Here is a 19952-nt window from a genome sequence, read left to right on the forward strand (position 1 = left end):
TGAAGGGCTGTGGCTAATCCGATAGGAGCAAGCTACAATTCCCCAAGTGGTTTAACAATCAATCCCACTTCCGAGGAAGCTCTGGAAATTGTAGCTTTGTGTGGGGAATAGGAGATCTCTTAACAACTCTTCACTCCCTTAACAAATTGCAGCTCCCAGGGTTCTTTGGGGGTGGCCATGACTGTTAGAAGTGGTATAATTGTGCTCAAAGGAATGCTGCGGTGTGGCCAGAGTACAGTGGTACCTTGGGTTAAGAACTTAATTCGTTCCGGAGGTCCGTTCTTAACCTGAAACTGTTCTTAACCTGAAACACCACTTTAGCTAACGGGGCCTCCTGCTGCTGCTGCGCCGCCAGAACATTATTTCTGTTCTCATCCTGAAGCAAAGTTCTTAACCCGAGGTACTGGGTTAGTGGAGTCTGTAACATGAAGCATCTGTAACCTGAAGTGTATGTAACTCGAAGTACATGGGGTTTGGCAGGCTTGTTTAATACAAAGCAAATATTGGCTTCAGACAGGGCCTTCTCCAGGTTTGAAGGTGCCCTTGGCAAAGTGTAGAGCAGGAGACTCTTAATCTCAGGGTCGTGGGTTCGAGCCCCACATTGAGCAAAGATTCCTGCATTGCAGGGAGTTGGACTAGATGACCCCTGTGGTCCCTTCCAGCTCTACAATTCTATGATTCTAAGTATCCTCTGGGGGAACCCTTCCTATGTTGATTGGCTCCAGCCATGGGTCACTTGATAGCTATGGCAGTTGGCCACAATATTCCATTCTAGATTTCCCACAATGCCCCAGATGAAGGGCAACTGTTGGTGCCAATGGGGTCACCATAAGCTACCTGAGAGTGCTTGGTCCTGGTGCCAAGCCTGGGTTTTAAATAACAACTTCATACAGAAGAGAAGGTAAAGAACAGTGTGTTGTTTTTAAAAATAAACTATGACTCAGACAATTGCCTATCAAGGCACGATCCTGCCACCTCCTACACATCTCTGCAAAGCCAAACAAAATTCAGGGCATGAGTTACACGCACAAAAATTCACTGAACGACAGTCACTATCCAATAATAATAATAATAATAATAATAATAATAATAATAATAATAATAATAATTTATTTATTTATTTATACCCCGCCCATCTGGCTGAGTTTCCCCAGCCACTCTGGGCGGCTCCCAATCAAATGTTAAAAACAGTACAGCATTAAATATTAAAAACTTCCCTAAACAGGGCTGACTTCAGATGTCTTTTAAAGTTAGGATAACTGCTTATTTCCTTCACATCTGAAGGGAGAGCGTTCCACAGGGCAGGTGCCACTACCAAGAAGGCCCTCTGTCTGGTTCCCCGTAACCTCACTTCTCGCAATGAGGGAACCGCCAGAAGGCCCTCAGCGCTGGATCTCAGTGTCTGGGCTGAACGATGGGGGTGGAGTCGCTCCTTCAGGTATACAGGACCGAGGCCATTTAGGGCTTTAAAGGTCAGCACCAACACTTTGAATTGTGCTCGGAAACGTACTGGGAATTACCTTCTCTTACTGGAAACAGTACCTGGTGCTTGGTTCCAACTGAGCCAGAGATACAACATTTATTTTGGGTGATGTACTTAGGTCAAAAAGAACCACACAAATAAGACAAGGCAGGAACAGTGATGGAAAAGGTGGTTGTAACATAGAGGTAATAAGAGAAATGGCACAGGAACAGAGCAAGGCAAGGGTAAGGGGAGTCTGTATGAGGGGTAGCACCCAAAAAAGGTGGGGGGAAAAGTTTATAGCAAAAACTGCCAGCACCCTAGGAAAAAAAAGGGGGGAGTTAGTTTCAATACAACCTCCAAAGAAACCAGGTAGCATATTTGTCTTCCACTTTTAACAAACAAACAAACAAACAAACAAACAAACAAACAAATGTGGGTCCATTCCAAGGATTACAATTTTTGCTAATTTAGATTACTCACATAGCGTTCCCAGCAAAGCACATATCTTTGAAACAGCATCCAAAGTTTCATGCACTACCTTCCCTCTAGAAATGGAAGTATCTTCCATCGACATGACAAAATTAGAAAATTAATGGCAGTCGTAGCTTTCCCAATGTCACTCTAAACTCCATGAATGTTACAATTTTTGTCCCTTGTTGATGTACAATGGGGGGAAATTGCAGTATAGACATAAAGCTGCCAAAGAAGTATCATAAGAATCCAGCAGATGATAACTGTGACTCAGGATGTAGGCGGCATAGATTAGGGATCTGAATAATTAGGTTCAAGCTGAATCAGGAAAACGATGGGGAAACAGGCAAGGAACAGGGAAACAAACAGGGAGAATTCAGGACAGGAAGCAGAGGGACAAAGTAAGGCACTGCCAAGGAGTTGCTGGCCAAGCTGGTTAGCAGCTTTGTTCCGCACTGAGCTGAGCAGAAATTTCTCAGAAAAGATTTTCTGTTAACATTTTCTGATCATTTTCTTTTTGACCTCAGCCCTGGGGGGCGGGGGAAGAGTGATTCTTCAGAATATTTTCTTCTACCCCACGCCATTTTGGAAGATGTAAAATGGCAGCCAAGCTGTTAACCTCGGAAAATTTCATCACACCCTGGAGAATATCTGGCAACATGCTGCACCCCCATTTAGGAGGAAAGTGGCATTTTCACAAAGCTGTAGTTCTGCCCCCCTTTGCAAAAAGACAGAGTGTAGAACCAAAAAAGCAGAACAAGCCAACAGGCATTTTTGTGAGCTTGCATTCAACAGCACAGTGAGGCTGAGGAGAGATTCCAGGCAGATTCCAGGCAAAGAGATGACCTGCCATCTCAATTACTCAAATAACTAGGGTAAGAAACAAGAATAGAGTGTATTAGTGCAGTCAGAAGGATTTAGGATGCAACACTGATGGCCACAGACTTCCTGAAAAGGTAGAGCTTTTTGAAGTCCAAGAATTATGTTGCAAAATGTGCAGAAATTGTACATAAGCCTCAAAGCTGGTGGCATATATGCATCACCTTAAGGCTCCCTCTGCTGTTTGGTCTAGACTTAATCCACTCCATCCTGCCTTCTACTCTATCACCTCCCAAAAATCATACATGTCTTGGGCATGGGAAGGAATTCAGCTTGTATATTAATGGAAAAATTCTCCTCTCCCACTGATAATTGAATTTGTGATTCTCTTCATCCAATTTCCTTCTACATCTCCCTCTCTTAACTCCCATAATTTACCCAGCTGGTATATCTGAAATCCTGCTTCTTGTTAAGAATCAGGTTTGGTCAGGCAGAATCTTAGTGTCCTCCCATACGCCAGGATAGAAATTGAGTTTTAGCATCCCTTCTTCCGGTGTTTGAGAACAGCTAGCAAGGTCAAGTATCCCTTTCTTCTCGGCAGTCAATAAGGAAGGCCCTCCACCATTGTATAAAGTGATTTTAGAATATGAACCCTGATTTGATTTGATTTATTTATTAAATTTATATGTCACCCTTCATCCAATGACCACAGGGCAGTTTACAGTACAAAAACACAAAAATGCCTAACATCATGACAAAAATAATAACCCCGCTTTGTTCCCCTGCACTTCTCTGTGTACTGCAACCCACCACATTTTCCATCCTCTCAAACATTTCTCCTTCTGCTGCAATCTCTCCACATTTGCAGCAATCTCCAACTTGCTCCAAACCTCTTTACCCAGACTGCATCCGACAAGTACTGATTTAAGCAATCACTGCCCTGAAATCCTCCAATTGGATTTCATTTGTGTCCATCTCCCCTATACCTTCCCATCACCCACATGAGGCTATGCACTTGATTTCAAGCTGGGGTGCAGAGGAGGAAGTAGAGTGCGTGATTTACTGTTGTTTTTCTTCTAAGCTATTTCTAATACTTGGCAGTACTATTTGTGTTTATTATGTATTCAGGATTGTGAAATGCCAGTCTTCATTTAAATACTTTAAAGTAAACTTTAAAGTGTTGGTGCTGACCTTTAAAGTCCTAAACGGCCTCGGTCCAGTATACCTGAAGGAGCGTCTCCACCTCCATCGTTCTACCCGGACACTGAGGTCCAGCACCGAGGGCCTTCTGGTGGTTCCCTCACTGCGAGAAGCCAAGTTACAGGGAACCAGGCAGAGGGCCTTCTCGGTAGTGGCGCCCTCCCTGTGGAACGCCCTCCCACCAGATGTCAAAGAGAACAACAACTACCAGACTTTTAGAAGACATCTGAAGGCAGCCCTGTTTAGGGAAGCTTTTAATGTTTGATGTATCACAGTATTTTAATATTCTTTTGGAAGCTGCCCAGAGTGGCTGGGGAAACCCAGCCAGATGGGCGGGGTATAAATAAATTATTATTATTATTATTATTATTATTATTATTATTATTATTATTATTATTATTATTATTATTAACTGTTTAATCTTATGTTTTTACTTTAATAAATTATTCTTGCCATTGCTTCAGAAATTCTTATTTTCTGGCTTGATTATTCTTTTAAACAAGGTGCCTTTTCACAGTGATGCTTGTTGGTTTGAAATCTAGACATTTCAGGTGAATGAATGTGCTAACCAGCTGGTTAACTAATGTGCATAGAAACATGGTTAATATAACAAACATGTAACATAAAAGGCAGAATTGAAATGAAAACTTCGTTATTATTCATTCAAGACTAGAGGATGTAGTGCTGTGCCCCCAACATCCTTTTCTCTGCCAGCTTTTCCCCTGACTTTCCCCATCCTGACTGGGAAGGTCCAACAGGGTTCTTTGCATGTTCAGCTAAACATGCTTAGAAAACCCCCTATGACAGGAAACTCTGTGCAGTCAGGGTTCCCAATAGTTCCAGGATTCTAAACGCATCCGGTCAACTGTGCCAAAAATCTGTCTTGAGACCATTCCACTCAACTCATGAAGCTCAAGATAGACGGAACTGATGTCTATTTCACCTTCACAATTTACATCTCTCCTTCATTTACATGTTTGTTTGTTTCAATGCCTGCAGATGACTAAGTGAGGCTTCCCATTATATTATATTCAAACTTCTGAATTTGGGAATCCCTTCGTCTAAATCAGGAGGCAGGCTCAGAACAGTGATTCATGCATAAACACAAGGAGTTGATCCATCTGAGGGCAAATAATTATTACTTTCACACTCTAAAAAAAGAGCATAACCTGGTCATGTACCACAGAAGCATGCTTCCAAGTTCCAAAAATTCAGAACGTTGGGGAAAGCTGACCTATACAGTAGAAGGGAAATTTGCATTTTGTGAGAATTTGATCCATTACTTAGATTACTGTGAATTTTGGATTACCAAATTTGTTCCATTATTCTGCTCATGCAAATGCAATTACACACAATCAAGAAACAATTCAGGGTGGGCGACTTCCTTGGAGATGAATTACAGTCGGATACCAATAGCCAAGTACAAAGTGCATGTGTATCACAGTCCCCCATGAAATAACCGTATATAAATCCATGTATAAATCACAGCTTCTTTTTAATAAATAACAACAACAACTGAGTCAGAGGCCCATGCAGACCTGGTTCTGTCTACATGAGCATACCCTTCATTAATTAAAATTTATCTGAAATCCGCATCAGGAAATGTCTCACAATTAGCAACCTTAAGGTCCAACATGAAAAGGCCATGGTTCATCAGTTGTTCTTCCTTTTGTTACAAAGTTGCTCCTTGAAAGCACATTCAGCCCCTTGCAACAATGCAGTCGTTCCCTCCTTCCTCCCCAACAAATGAAAGGGTCAGTCATCTCATTACCTGAAACAAAAACCTGAGTGCAGCTAGCATTGTTAGAACCCTTAATAACAGGAGAGAAGCACTGCAGAGGAGAGAAGGGCACGAGAAACAATGGCGTCTCACTCATCATTTCTAACACTCGCTGAAATCCAATCAGTTGGGTCAATAATCAGGGGACCTTGAAAAGACAAACCAGATCATTGTTAGAATGTAATTAATCCAAAAGAGTAGATGCATTTGGTTGTTACTGAAAAGACTGAAACTGCATTCCCAACAATGCCTCTCAGAGTGCGAGTTATTGGGCAAAAGAAAAGGCAATTTATTTACTTTTTGCTTTTTGTAAGATTTAATTATGCCTTACCCGAAAAATACAACAACAATACAGAATTGCAATGCAATTCACTAAAACAAGAGGACAAAATACACCAATTTTTAATCCTGAATAGAAAGGCTGAAATAATAGCTATATGCATTAATTACAACTGATTTCACTAATTAAGGTAGCTCTCATTTTGGCAAGATATCACCAATATGCAAAAAACATCCAGTTCTCTTTTGTTTACCACAATATATCCTAAAGTGATAGTCTAAGTTTTGAACCAATGTTTGGGGGGTACATTTGGTTGGGAGTTCCAATTTTCATTATTCCTCTTGTCATCTTAGTGTTGGTCTAATGTAATGCGCTCTACGAGGAGCTGTACTTAAAGATAGCCAGGAAACTTTGATTTGGCCAGAATACTGCTGTCAGATTATTATGAGGAGCTAACAACCCATACTGTAGAATGGCAGCTTTACGTTACTTTCACAAGCTGCTCACCTTCAATTGAATATGGTGGCATTAGCTTTTAAAGCCCCAAACAGCCTGTGGGGTCAGATCATCTCAGGAATTGCACCCTCCCATATCAGGCTCCTTGAGAACCATTCAGCCTATGGGGCCATTCATTTTCTCCCCTCCACTGGCAATAAAAAATAAAAAATATCTTTATGGGGACAAGGGAAAGGGCTTTCTCTGTCATGGGACTAGACTGCAGAATAATTACCCAAAGAGGAACTTCTGCCCCATTCTTTCCCCACTTTTATGCAAGTACAGTTATGCATTTCCTGGGGGAGGAAAGAGGGCATGCACCACCAGAATACGGGAAAGAGGGCGCAGATCTGCATAAAACTCGTATGTTAGTTTACATGTACAAATGCAAATTTTGAAATAATTGCTCTAATGTAACCAAAGATAGATAGGATAGATAGATAGTATTATTAATATTTTGCTTTCCCTCAAGGTGGGATCCACAGTTTCCCCCCTCCCCATTTTATCGTCTCAACAATTCTGGTATAGGTTAGGTTAAGAGACAATTAGTGGCCCAAGGTCAGTGAGTAAACTGAGTAGGGGATTTGAGCCCTTATCTCCCAGGTCCTGTCTAATCTAACTACAGTACATTGCTGATATGCTGGCTAGGCTTTATGGGTACTGTAATACTAAATTTCTAGAGAACCAGGATGGCTAAAACTGCAATAGGCTGACTGGCTTGCTATTTTGCATAGTATTTGGTTTTGCAAGACAGAGCCCCATGGAGAAGGATTCATTTATTAAATTTGCATACCACCTCCACCTGAAGATCACTCCCCTGAAGGAAGTGGTGTGACCTTATTCCTAGATCCAATGCTGAAGTGGCCCCTGTGAAGTGAGGGAACTCAGGATCCATCTCTGTGGTACACCAACAAAATTCCCTTTCTGCCTCTGGTTCAGCACCAGGAACATCCAGTATCCCCACAGACTGAACTCTTGGTGAGAAAGATGGCTTTTTTGTGGGTGGCAGCAATTCTTCACCCCAGCCCTCCAACCTATACTGGTGGTCCACTGAGTACCTAAGGAGGACACAGCTGGGTCAGGTCTTTCCTGTCCAATTCATTCATCTAGGTCTCATTAACATATACCAAGTTGGCTGCCTCATCCATGGTCAAGTCATGGATGAGAGTTGTCTTACTAAGGACTGACTTAGCATTCACCAGCAACACCATCAGATGGGAAAGCTGGTTGGCATGACAACCCAAATCTTGTGGCTTAAGATATGGTCCAAAAGGTGCCACCATCTTTATCATGTGACATGTATATTCATCGCACCCCTTTTGTAAATCTATTGATAATCAATTCTCTAGCCCAGAGGTAGCCCAGCACAATGCCCTGCAGATGTGGACTACAGCTCCCATCATCATTGACTGAGGCTGATGGAAGTTGTAGCTGGAGGGCAACCATAATCTGGAGGGCACCATATTAGCTACCACTGCCCTAGCCCATTACCTTTGCAGATCATTCCGTGTGACTTGTGGGAATTTACCTATAGGACCCAAAAAAGAATAAAACCTAGGTGTTTTTTTTAGCTAGCAGACAGCTGAGAAAACTGATAACAGATTTACAGCGGCTTGCAAATTAGAATGCCAGGTCACTCGTAAACCTACCCTGGAGAAACACTCCTAATAATTACATTAATTAATTTAGAGATGCCCAATCTGAAGTTACTATAATTACATGTTACTTTATTTATTTATTTTCTGGCTAGGATTTTTATGGTATTTAGACAGTACTAGTTCTTATCTTACAGCAAGTGAGAAAGAGAGACATTCAAGCTGTCTTTTCTAGTAAGGTCTGAGAGATCTGCTAAGCCAGTTAAACAGTAGTATAGTTAAAAGACGGTACCACTTTAAATTCATTCCAGGACCTTCCCTCCTCCTCTGTAATTAGATCAGCATGCACTGCACATTAAACAGCAGTCAACAGAACAATTACTGCCAGAAATGGCTATGGCTTTAATAGAACAAATGAAAGAAACAATCAGCCATTGGGTAGCATTATAATGGAGGAGTCATAAAGCTGTAGAGATTCTCAGAACCCCAAAATGGTATTACTGTCTGACAAGGATGGGCACAATACAGAAATGTTAGCCCAAACAAATTCTGTTGAAATCAGTGGGACCAAAAGCATATACCTTACTGATTTCATTGCAACTTAAGCACCTAAGATTGAATCTATACAAATGACTATTAAGCAACTGGTAACGAATTTAGTGCTATGTAGCTTTGCTTATTGTATTAAAGCTTACTGCTCCAGAGAAGGTTCACAAGGCTGACTCCTGATTTGCATATCCTGATTTGCTACGACTTGCATTACCCCGACACCAAGCCAGAGGCTTGGCAGTTACACAAGCCACAATTCTCCCATAAACCAAAGGCTGCACCACTGTTTAAAGTAAATTTGTGTGCACTGGTTATGAAGGAACCAAATATGCATTAACCATTGTTTACAGTAATGCACTCAAGAAACGAAGAGTGTAGTAAAATCACTCCAAAGAAGGGAGCTGAAAAACAAAATTTGCTGATGGCCTGTATTAGTCTAACACTGGCTTTACTTTGTTCAAATGAAGATGTGATTGTTTCATGATTGACCACTCTATCAGCTGAGAGAGAAAACAGCGGAGGAAATATAAGCAGACCTCCAGCCAGCATCCAACAATACGAGAAGCCTGAAGATCAAAGGAGGAGGGGAAAGGTAGATATACCTGGAAGCAACTGGCAAGAGCAAAAGCAGTCTTCAAGAGCACTAAGGCTGGCAGAGCTTACTTATTCTTACAAAACACCACCTGCAGGTTCTGCAATGTGACTTACATCACTCCAATATGTCTTGATCAGCATGATGGTGAAACATAAACAAGTGACCGAGAGACATGATTTAGGAACCACAAAATCTTGACCACCCAGGGACGTCTTAAGCATATCCAGCGCCGTGGTGCAAAGTTCCCTCCGGCGCCCCCCTCCCCATTTCCCAGAGTTGTCGCCATTTTCCCAAGTCTCTGCGGGGATCACTCTCCTCCTGCGGAGGCTTGGGAAGGAAGCTGCACGCCCGACAGCCATATGTTTGATGGGGAGCATGGCGGGCGAGCAGGGAAAGGGGAGGCCGCTGGCAAAGCCACGCAGCTCCCCCACTCGCTGGGGCGCCCCTGAGAGGCCAGCGCCCAGGTGCAACGAATCACTAAGCCATATGGGAAAGATGGTCCTGTGATCACCTCCCCCCAAAATGGAACCATCAATCGCAAAGCATTTAAATTCAGAGGACCACACCCTCTCTGACACAACATACTGGTTACTGCAGTAGAGATGTCATATGATCATTTTAAAGAGAAAGAGAAAGCTTCTAGATCTAGAGAGGTGACACCTTAACATCACATGACAACAGCCTGGAAGACAATACCTGACATCACTCAGCAACAGCAAACACAACACTTCTGTATATTCCATCCTCATTGTTCTGTAACTGCCACTTTGGCTGCAGCATCCTTTGAGTCACATCAGGTAGGCATTTTGCTAAGAGAATTTAGTAACTCTGTTTCATTAGTCACTGTAATAAATATATGATTTTGGTGATTTAACCATAGCTTACCAGGGCAAACTCATCTAAAGTGCTGTATGATGCTTTAAAATGTGTATGTACCTCGCTTAATCTCATGTTGGCCTCACAACAAATATAAAGGATATTACAGACTGACCCCTGGGACAATATTTGCCACAGTCCCATTGTGTGTGGGGGGGGGGTCCCCAAGGGTCCCAAAATTGTGGTAATTGAACCCCTGGATGTGGCTGCTAATAGGGAATTTATGATAACCTATCACTTTAAGAACTTGCTGAGAAAGCTTTATGACACTGCTGAAAAAAGCATTTTGCTCTGCAAGATTGCTGCCCCTTCCCAAGGGGCAGAGAATAGCTAATACACCTATCGTAAGGACACAAGCTATACACGCAGGTTCACAAAGTACAATTGTTTTGTGCAACACAATGTATTCATGCGAAGGCCATACAGACACGGTGGGAATCAAAGCCACATCAGCAAAACAGCTGATGCTTATGCTAAGCTTGTGCACGCATACTAACATGCTCCATGCTAGGTTGGCAGGAGCAGGGACCGAGCAACGGGAGCTCACCCCGTTGCGGGGATTCGAACCACCGACCTTCTGATCGGCAAGTCCTAGGCTACTTGGGAGTAAAGCCTCAGTGAATTCCGTAAGACTTAATTTCTGGTAAGTTTCTCTAGTACTAAAGATAAGCTCTCAGAAGACAACACAAGAAATGGCTTACCATCATAATTAATTCACCCGCTTATCCCAGCCTCCACATTTTGCAACTATCTTCTAAAAAAGCAAATCTAGTCCATCATACCATATTACTGGGGCAACATTTAAGCGCTTCATGCAGCCACCAGAAAGGAAGATCTTGAGTCCTGAAACCAGTTCTGAGCAACCCATGGCACACAAAGTTCATGCAGCCTCCATTCTCCCTCTGTGAGCCTCCACATCCCCCTGTACTTATTTCATCTGCCCCACCAGCACTGGAGAAGGGAAACAGCTGGCAGGCACACAAGGGGATTCGTGACAAAACCATAAATGCTCTTGTTTCATCAAAGATGATAAAGGGATCACAGAAAACAATTCAATTCTAAATTAAAGTTCAAGCCATTTGGAATAACTGTATCTAGGCAGGAGATCCACTTTGACTCTAATTGTAATAAGATCTTTTTTGAATATGTGTTATGAGGTCTCAACCTATTTTTCTGTAGCTTTTGATACCCGCCAGTTGTCTCCTAATTTCTCTCATGTAATCATTGGCACCCATTATTACTACAGCTCCCCCTTTAATGTAAGGTTAAAATGCACCATCATGCTGTTGTTTCCTTATCAGAGTATTATAAAAGTCAACATATACCAAAAGGTTTGCAAATACAAAAGGCTCCAACCTTGTTTTGGCACTCTGAGGAATTTTTTTTAAAAATGGATTGTTACACGGACAAAACCACAAAGCATGGGGGCTAGAGTGGCCCTTTGAAAACACATTCTAGGCACTGTAATCACTGGTGGTGAACATGCAGCTCATGGGTGCCATCTGGCGGGGCAAGAGCCCCTAGAAATTTTGATGGAGGGAGCCAGGCCCCCTCAATACAGTGGTACCTCGGGTTACATACGCTTCAGGTTACAGACTCCGCTAACTCAGAAATAGTACCTTGGGTTAAGAACTTTGCTTCAGGATGAGAACAGAAATCGTGCTCCAGCAGCGCGGCAGCAGCAGGAGGCCCCATTAGCTAAAGTGGTGCTTCAGGTTAAGAACAGTTTCAGGTTAAGTACGGACCTCCGGAACGAATTAAGTACTTAACCCGAGGTACCACTGTATGTGCCATGCACACACTATGCGACGTGCTGATGTCACTCACGCAAGCAGCATGGCATGCGGGTGGCACATCATCATAATGTGCAGCATGTACAAGTGACATCAGCACCACATGGTGTGCCCGTATGACATGAGTATGTCACACAGCATGCATGCATGGCAAAGGCATGGCACATGGCACCGGCCCTCTCAATCGTGGGAGCAAGCCAGTGAGCTTGATGCAGCAGTTTGCTTGCCTGCTTACTCTTCCATCAACTATCAGGATAGAAAATACTATCATTATCATTAAACATTTCAGTTATTGAATTGGTGAACCGTATTCAAATTCTCTGACAATTTGTAGCATTGCCCTTTAAGGTTGTTTGCCAGTTAAATGCTTGTTTGTATGTTTGCGTACAGGAACACAGTCAAAGGAAGAGAAAGAAAGAATTTGACTATTTAAATCTTAAGCTATCCTTTGGTTCACCGTAATGGCCATTCAGTGAAAACATATTCTCTCTTCGAAAAGTAGGAACTGCCACCATTAATATCATTAAGTATCCAAAGTTTCTATTAAATGTTCCACTTAATTTCAAACAAACTTTTTAATTGAGTAATTTGAATGCTTTAGTCTTGTTGGCATCTTTGTTTTGTTTTTGGAAGGCACCATGTACACTAATGGTGGTGTATAAATACTTAATTATAAAAGAAATCCAGCCCACAAGGCAATTTAAGAAGCAACATTCCATTACTTTTCCTTTGGAAAATATTGTTACGGAAAGCTTAATTATACTTCAGGGGTATGTCCTTGGGGTTATCTCCTTATAAAGAGGCTAGTTGTTCATTATTAAAACACACATACATACCCCAATACATTTTTTGAATCTATAGATAAAGAAGCAACGGAAGTTTAAGTTGGGCTTTTTTCTTTTCTTTTTAGCTTATCCTGCTGTAAAACACAATCAGAATTTTTTGTTCCACTGACTGCACACCAAAATTGATTAGAAAACTATATGACCAAAAATTCAGATTAGGTTCCACAAATACAAAGGCTATTTCATTAATGCATTTCATCTCTCACTTTGGGAACTAATGTGGTAATTTAGAAAATGCTATTTTTTGTCCTTCAACAGATGATTGCAGGCAATCAACATGCTGTCTGTCTTGTATACTGCCATTTTTAATATATCTTCCTATAGCAAGCAAGGAAAACGTCCTTGAATTTCATAGTGAAACGGCAAGATGTTTATCAGATTTATTCGTTAACGTCAGTTTCCACAGTCTCAGTCTGCTGCAGAGCTTCAAACTATACAATCACCCATTAACGATAAGAAGCGTAGCTAGATACACACAGAAAGCGTAGCTAGATACACACAGAAAGTATTGAACAGATGACCTTTGTGCATTAAACAGAAACACTTTGAAAGGCAAAGGATGGTACATTGCAAGATCCTTCTGCTCAGTAAAGCACAACACTGTAAACAGAAAGAGTTGGAGATCATCATGAGGACGGGCTTCAGTTATGTTCTCCCATACGCCTCTCATTGTCCTTTGGCTTCTTCAATCTAGTTATTTCCTCAGCTTCTGACCTAACTGCTTCACTTTATTATCACAGCGGGCCTTGAAAAGCAGAGTTGCTATGGCTTCCTTGATTTCCATTGGCTTAATTCCTCTGAGGTCACAGCAGGACTGGAAACTGCAGACGAAAGTAACTGATGTTTAGAAGCACTTGGGTATACATACAAGCTACACCTTATATGCACCTGAAAATCATGCTGTTGGCTCTTATCCCATTCATTCCAATAGGACCTAGACAGTAGAAGCCCATGAGGTGCGGCAAAGCTGCAGAACTGCTCTTCAGCATTGCTGAAGTTTACAGTACTGGGATGAGGACAGGATATATCATGACAGCAGACAGGTTGAGACTGTGAAGCACACTGGTGGAAACACTGGATTGCCTCTGCCGGTGCAGCTGTGTAGCCCAGTGTTTCCCAACCTTTTTTGGGCAAAGGCACACTTGTTTGATGAAAAAAATCTCGCGGCACACCACCATTACAGCCCCGTGACGTCAGCGCGCAGCGTCACGCCGGGAGGGACGCACGAAAGTGAAAGTTTTCAATTTTTCCCCCTCCCCCTTGCCGGGGAACCTCCAAGCTTTGGGGTGGGGGGGGGGAGGCAGCAAAGCGAGGGACTGAGGGATGGCGGCAGCTGAGGCGGCGGCGGCTGTTGTGGTGGTGGCGGCGATAGCGGGCGGAGGAGGGGCGGCGGCGGGGCCGAGGTGGCCGGCGGCGGCGGGGGAGGCAGCGGCGGGTGGAGCAGGAGGGCGGCCGAGGCCGGTGAGGGAGTAGGGTTGCCCGGGGCTTGAGGAGCCGTCGCCGGGAGTTGCTGCTGCTGTTGTTGCTGCTGCTGCCCGGACATGCCGGCCTCCTCCTCGTCCGCTGTCTCGCGCTCCTCCCTTTTGCACGCGCTGCCCCGCCGCCGCCCCATTGGCTGGGTCCTGTCAGCTGATCCTGTGTGTGTGTGAGGGGAGAATGGAGAGAGAAACCTCGGCGGCACCACCGCGGAGCCGCCCCCGGCTCAACGCGGATCCTCGCCGCCGCCGCCTCTCACCGCCCGACTCGCCCGCCTCCCTCCCACGGCACACCAGCCAACATCTCACGGCACACTTGTGTGCCGCGGAACACCGGTTGGGAAACACTGGTGTAGCCTCACTATAGCCCCCTACACACTCCAGGGAAACTGCAGCAATGCCAGCATTGAGAGGATGGCTCAAGCCCATCACACAGGCCATTGCTGCTCTGGCTTTGCTTCCTTGAAAAGAAGGCCACTGATAATAAACCTGCCAATAAAATAATGCAATGGTCCACATCATTTAAACAAACCTGTGGTGTGACGTGGAATACTGTGCGTAGCTCAGAAAATGATATTTTAGAGGTGGGAAAGATGCAGAAAAATGGCAGCCAAAATGGTCAGGAAGCTAAAGAAATTCCCTGCAAGGTTTATTGTATTGTGGTTATTATATAAAAGAGTGAAGTTAGGGTGCAGCAAAGAGATAGAACAAAAACACCACGGAAAATGGGATGGGAAGTTGATAAAACAAAAGAAAAATGCCTTACCTATTGGAATTTTTATGTGAAATTTGTGGGAATTTAGTATTTATTTTTAAAAAAGCAATTCCCAACAAGGAACGGTTACAACATCTAGGGCTTCTTACTTTTAGAAGAAGAAGAAAAAAGGCAAGTTAAGAGGAACATGGACAAGGTTTATAAAATTATGTATAATGTGGAGAAACTGGATAAAGAGACGTTTTTCTCCCTCTCATATAAAACTAGAAGCCAGGGCCACCCAATGAAGCTTATTGGTAGGACATTCAGGACAGACAAAAAGGAGTATAGTGCATGAAACTTGCTGTCACAAGATGTAGTGATGGCCACTACCTCAGGCAGAGAGGTAAAAAAGGAGACTAGACAAATTCATCAAAGATCATTAGTAGGTAGCATGCCTCTGAATACTGGTTGGAGGGGAACAGTATGGGAGGGCTGTTGCCCTCAGGTTATTCATATGGGCTTCTCAGAAGCATTCAATAGGAAACAGATTGCTGAATTCGATAGGAGATTGGTCTGATTCAACAGGGTTGATCTTCTGTTATGCTTTTAACACAAAATGTCAAACTATGCATTCCTATAGGAGCAACTATATAAATCACAATGGCAAATACACACACACACACACACACACACACACGTGTGTGTGTGTGTGTATACACTGCCATTCTTCCAAATGAAATTCTCTCTCTTTGGCTTAGAAGCTCCCAGATCATAACATGGCTCAAGGCGAGACACACTGCAGTACTCGCAACTAGCTGACAACTCTGCAGCAGAAATCAGTCATGCCTGAAGTAAACAGGGCAGAGCCAGACATACTGATGAAACACAGGGACTGGTCAGTCCCCAGCCATGCACCCAAGCTATGTAGAGATACCTCTACTCTCAGAGAAAGCACACTTTACTGAGGCCTTTATTCTAACTACTACCAGGTGGGGCACAGGTGGCGCTGTGGGTTAAACCACAGAGCCTAGGATTTGCCAGTCAGAAGGTTGATGGTTTGAATCCCCGCGACGGGGTGAGGTCCCTGCTCCTGCCAACCTAGCAGTTTGAAAGCACATAAAAGTGCAAGTAGATAAATACCTAAGTACCACTCCAGCAGGAAGGTAAACGGCGTTTCTGTGCACTGCTCTGGTTCGCCAGAAGCAGCTTAGTCATGCTGGCCACATGACCCGGAAGCTGTACATCGGCTCCCTCGGCCAATAAAGTGAGATGAGGGCTGCAACCCCAGAGTCGGCCACGACTGGACCTAATGGTCAGGGGTCCCTTTACCTTTACCAGGTGTAGCTCTGCTCTTCTTCCTCTTATCATAGGGCTCACCCAGACTTCCCTTTGTGCTATGTTTCTAGGCACAGGTTTGGGCTTTAAAGCTCTGTGTCTGTGCAGGGTTTATTTTGTCCTGGCACTTTCTCCAGGAAACCCCACACTTTACCTATGCCTGGTAAACATGGCGCAAAAGGACATATGGATGAGCCCTTATGTACCTGCTGGATTGAGACTGAGGCATTCCCATTGCCCAATGCTAGTGCTGTCAAAATTAGACACATTAATACTGGAAACATCACAAGAGCCTGACCATATATATTAATGTGGCCATGAGGGATTTGAGAAAATTTACAGAAGGAATTACCTAAAGATTACTGAGAAAGAGATGCCTCATAGATCTCAAAACGCAGACTGATAATCCCAGAATTCATTTACTAGCCTTTATTTTGCTAAGGCCCCAGAGTCTGAACAATCCTTTAAGCTCTAATTTGGCAGCTGGGGGAAAAAATGAGCCAGAAAGCAGCTGTTTGTAAGGATTTCGAAAGCTAATGAGGCCGATACGAGTGACAGCAAGTTGCACAGGTAGCAGTGTGTCTCCACCATTGGCTAGGTGCTGCTGCTACCGATGGGATAGTTTCAGGCTCACGTTATATCCCAGTAAATCTGATCAAGGAAGGTAGGGGACGAATCTTACCACAGGCTGCTGACAGGCCTTCAAGTGATTAAGCTTATTGCGGTGATCTTCAAACTGAAGCCCCCTGCGAAGAACTGCTAGGTGGTCTGCACCGCCACATCTGTCAAAACCGAGCTAACATCTGCCAGTTCCCCCACAGAGAACTTTTCTGTAGTCCAGCCTCAGATTTCTCAAGAGACCCCCTTTCTTAAAAGCTATGTGACAGATATCACACACACACAAAGCTCTATATAAGGATGCTTTCCACCTTGTGCAGTTGATTCCTATGTGAAGCAGGGTGCCGGGGGGGGGGGGGGGCTTTGCTAGTCCTGTGGATTTGACAAGGACATAAAAATTGCTACAGTCCTGAGGGTCATTTTCTTTTTCTGTGAGGTTGCCCAAGGCAGTTTATTTTATTTTTTTGCAAGGATTGCCTTGTGGTCTTTAGCGGCAGGTGCCTGGTGGAGAGGAGAAGCAGGTATCCCTGTCAGCTCTGCCTTGCTGCAATTTTTTTTCCACCAAAAGGGAAGTGAAGAGGAAAAGGTAGAAATGTGTGATATTTGTCACCTTCCTTCCATCTTCCTACACAATGCTATCAGCATGTTTGAGATGCTTATCTGCAAAAGCTTTAAGTTGTCATCTCCATGCCGATCCAGATCTTTGTTGTGTATTACATCTACGCTATTATCAGTTGATTCAATATTTCATCTGCATGCAAGTCTAGTTGCCTGCTTTCTATTATTATTATTTTTCTTCTTCTTTGCAGTTTTTGGAAAGAATGTCATCAAAACTGCCTCATGCTTGGGATGCTTATCTGCAGTATCACATTGGCGGTTTTCAGCTGGACGAGAAAAATCACAAATATTCATCGTGTCCTAGGCACAGGGACACTGCTGCAATATAAAAAAAAGACTGGTGGATCAACAGAAAAGGAAAGATGGAGTGTACTGGGAGAGGGGAGAGCTGTAGGAACAGAAATTTCAGGCTCAAAATTACAGGGAAAGGAAGGAAAAACTGAGGAGTGGGGTCAAAAATGCAGCAGGCTTGCGCACACAGATATAGAAATAGTAACTGAAACTAGTTACTATAAGCAATACTGAAACTAGGCTGGGGGAACAGGATTCCTAATACTGTGGATGCATCTTGTGGAAGAATGCAAAATAGGCAAAGGTTGTGTACTACAAAATAAAAGGGTGACATTACGCAATCTTTTCCTTCCAGTATAGAATAATCAACATATTTTTCGTTCTATAAGACTCACTTTTTCCCTCCTAAAAAGTAAGGAGAAATGTGTGTGCATCTTATGGAGCGAATGCAGGCAGCACAACTATCCCAGAAGCCAGAACAGCAAGAGGGATCATTGCTTTCGCTGCGCAGCAATCCCTCTTGCTGCTCTGGCTTCTGGGATTCAAAATATTTTTTTTCTTGTTTTCCTCCTCCAAAAACTAGGTGCGTCTTATGGTCTGGTGCGTCTTATGGAGTGAAAAATACGGTGCACCTAATTTCTACCCAACTGATTTTTTTTTATTTTTTTTTAGGCAACAACCAGATGGTCAGTAGCTGGGGGAAGGCTAGGCAGAGCAGTATCACTGCATTTTTCAAAGGCCCTGTGCAGGCCAACCTAACACAGTAATGCACATTCAGCCATTATTTTTGCTGAGTATGAGGGAGGGGGTGGGGAATCAAAGACTGGATGCAAAGCTTCTGAGCAAGTACAATGCATCTAAAAAGCACCAATAAAAGTTCAACAGCAAGGCTAACCGCAGAGGTGGATTTAGGGCAGTGGGATCGGTTCCCCCACATTGGGTGCCGGGATGAGGGGGCGCTGCCAGGTGATGCAACTATGACATGGTCCACGCGCAGAACGGAAGGTGAGAGGCTGGGTGGCACTGAATTTTGGTTTCATACAGGGTGCCGCTGAAATTAGAAAGACCAAAGTCTGTCCCTGCTGCTGCTAACCTGTCCACTCTTAAATCCATCTAACACTGGTTCTCAGAGATAGTGGTATAGAACTGGGAACCAGCTCTGGGCATGTAAATTTCTAGCTATGGTACCTGGTGAAGTAATACTATTAAGATTCACACGACTCATATGAAAATACTAACAAGTCCAGGAGCTTGGAATCAAATGTGATTAATTAGCAAGAAAGAAGTGGAAGGATGGTGGCGGCATACAATGTTAAGGCTCCATTTTGCCAAGGGTGCCAGAATGCCCTAGTTTTGCCACTAATATCTGGCAAAAATGAAACTTTTATCAACTTAAGTATTTGGCCTTCCTGTATGGACTTCAGCCTGGGATCTTTCGATTTACAGCTTGATCTAGCAGCTGCTGCTCAGTTAAATAAAACAGTACTCAGTGTTTTCTACACAGTTATCAATTCAATTGTAAACAATATATGACGGAGAAAATATCTCTAGAAAACACTGTTGATTTTGCCAAGGATTGGAACATAAGATCTCCTGAGATCCAACATCTCTACCCAAAGCTAGAGAACCTATTGAAGAACAAAGACCGCAACAGTGAAAACTCAGCTTTTCACTTTATTAAGGTCTCCAAAGTATTTACAAAAAGGTTCTCCATAAAATTCATAGGCGATTCCATTTGCTTCATGATTTCACTGGGATGATTTACACATATGCTCAGTAAGACAGAAGCTGATGCCTCCATTTGTTTTATGTTACTTTTTCTAAGAAAAGGCAATGGGATTTGTCTGCTTAAGCCAGTGCTGAAATGGTTTTTTAACCACTCTAAGCTTATTCTATTGCTTTTATGATAGCTGGAGATGGTGATTTAATAATATTAATGCAGATCTTTTTTATCATGGGAATGTATTTGTGATTACACATATGTTGAATTTTTATGTTTTTATTAAAGCTGGCTTGTGAGGGCTTGGACTTCAACAGTGGCTAAAAAAATATTTAAATAAAACAATTACATTCTAATACTGGGAAATCTCTTACAATTCATGGAACTGAATATGTGCAGACAAAGCACTCATGAAGGGAAGTTTTCATATTTTGT

General features: G+C 43.2%; 1 protein-coding gene and 1 long non-coding RNA gene across 4 annotated transcripts in view; one reads left to right on the forward strand and one right to left on the reverse strand.

The window, feature by feature from the left end:
• The window catches only part of NRG3 (neuregulin 3), a 620711-nt gene that overhangs the window by 516299 nt on the left and 84460 nt on the right, over positions 1-19952 (reverse strand). The window lies entirely within an intron of this gene.
• Positions 830-18134, forward strand: LOC308585365. Of its 2 annotated transcripts, none has more exons than XR_014007334.1 (3): positions 830-901; positions 9122-10046; positions 17698-18134. It is a non-coding gene; the product is annotated as an uncharacterized lncRNA (long non-coding RNA). The 2 variants fall into 2 exon arrangements; XR_014007335.1 differs by lacking the exon at positions 830-901 and adding an exon at positions 7365-7488.

The sequence above is a fragment of the Podarcis bocagei genome, assembly GCF_964188305.1.
Source record: "Podarcis bocagei genome assembly, chromosome: 4".
NCBI lineage: Eukaryota > Metazoa > Chordata > Lepidosauria > Squamata > Lacertidae > Podarcis > Podarcis bocagei.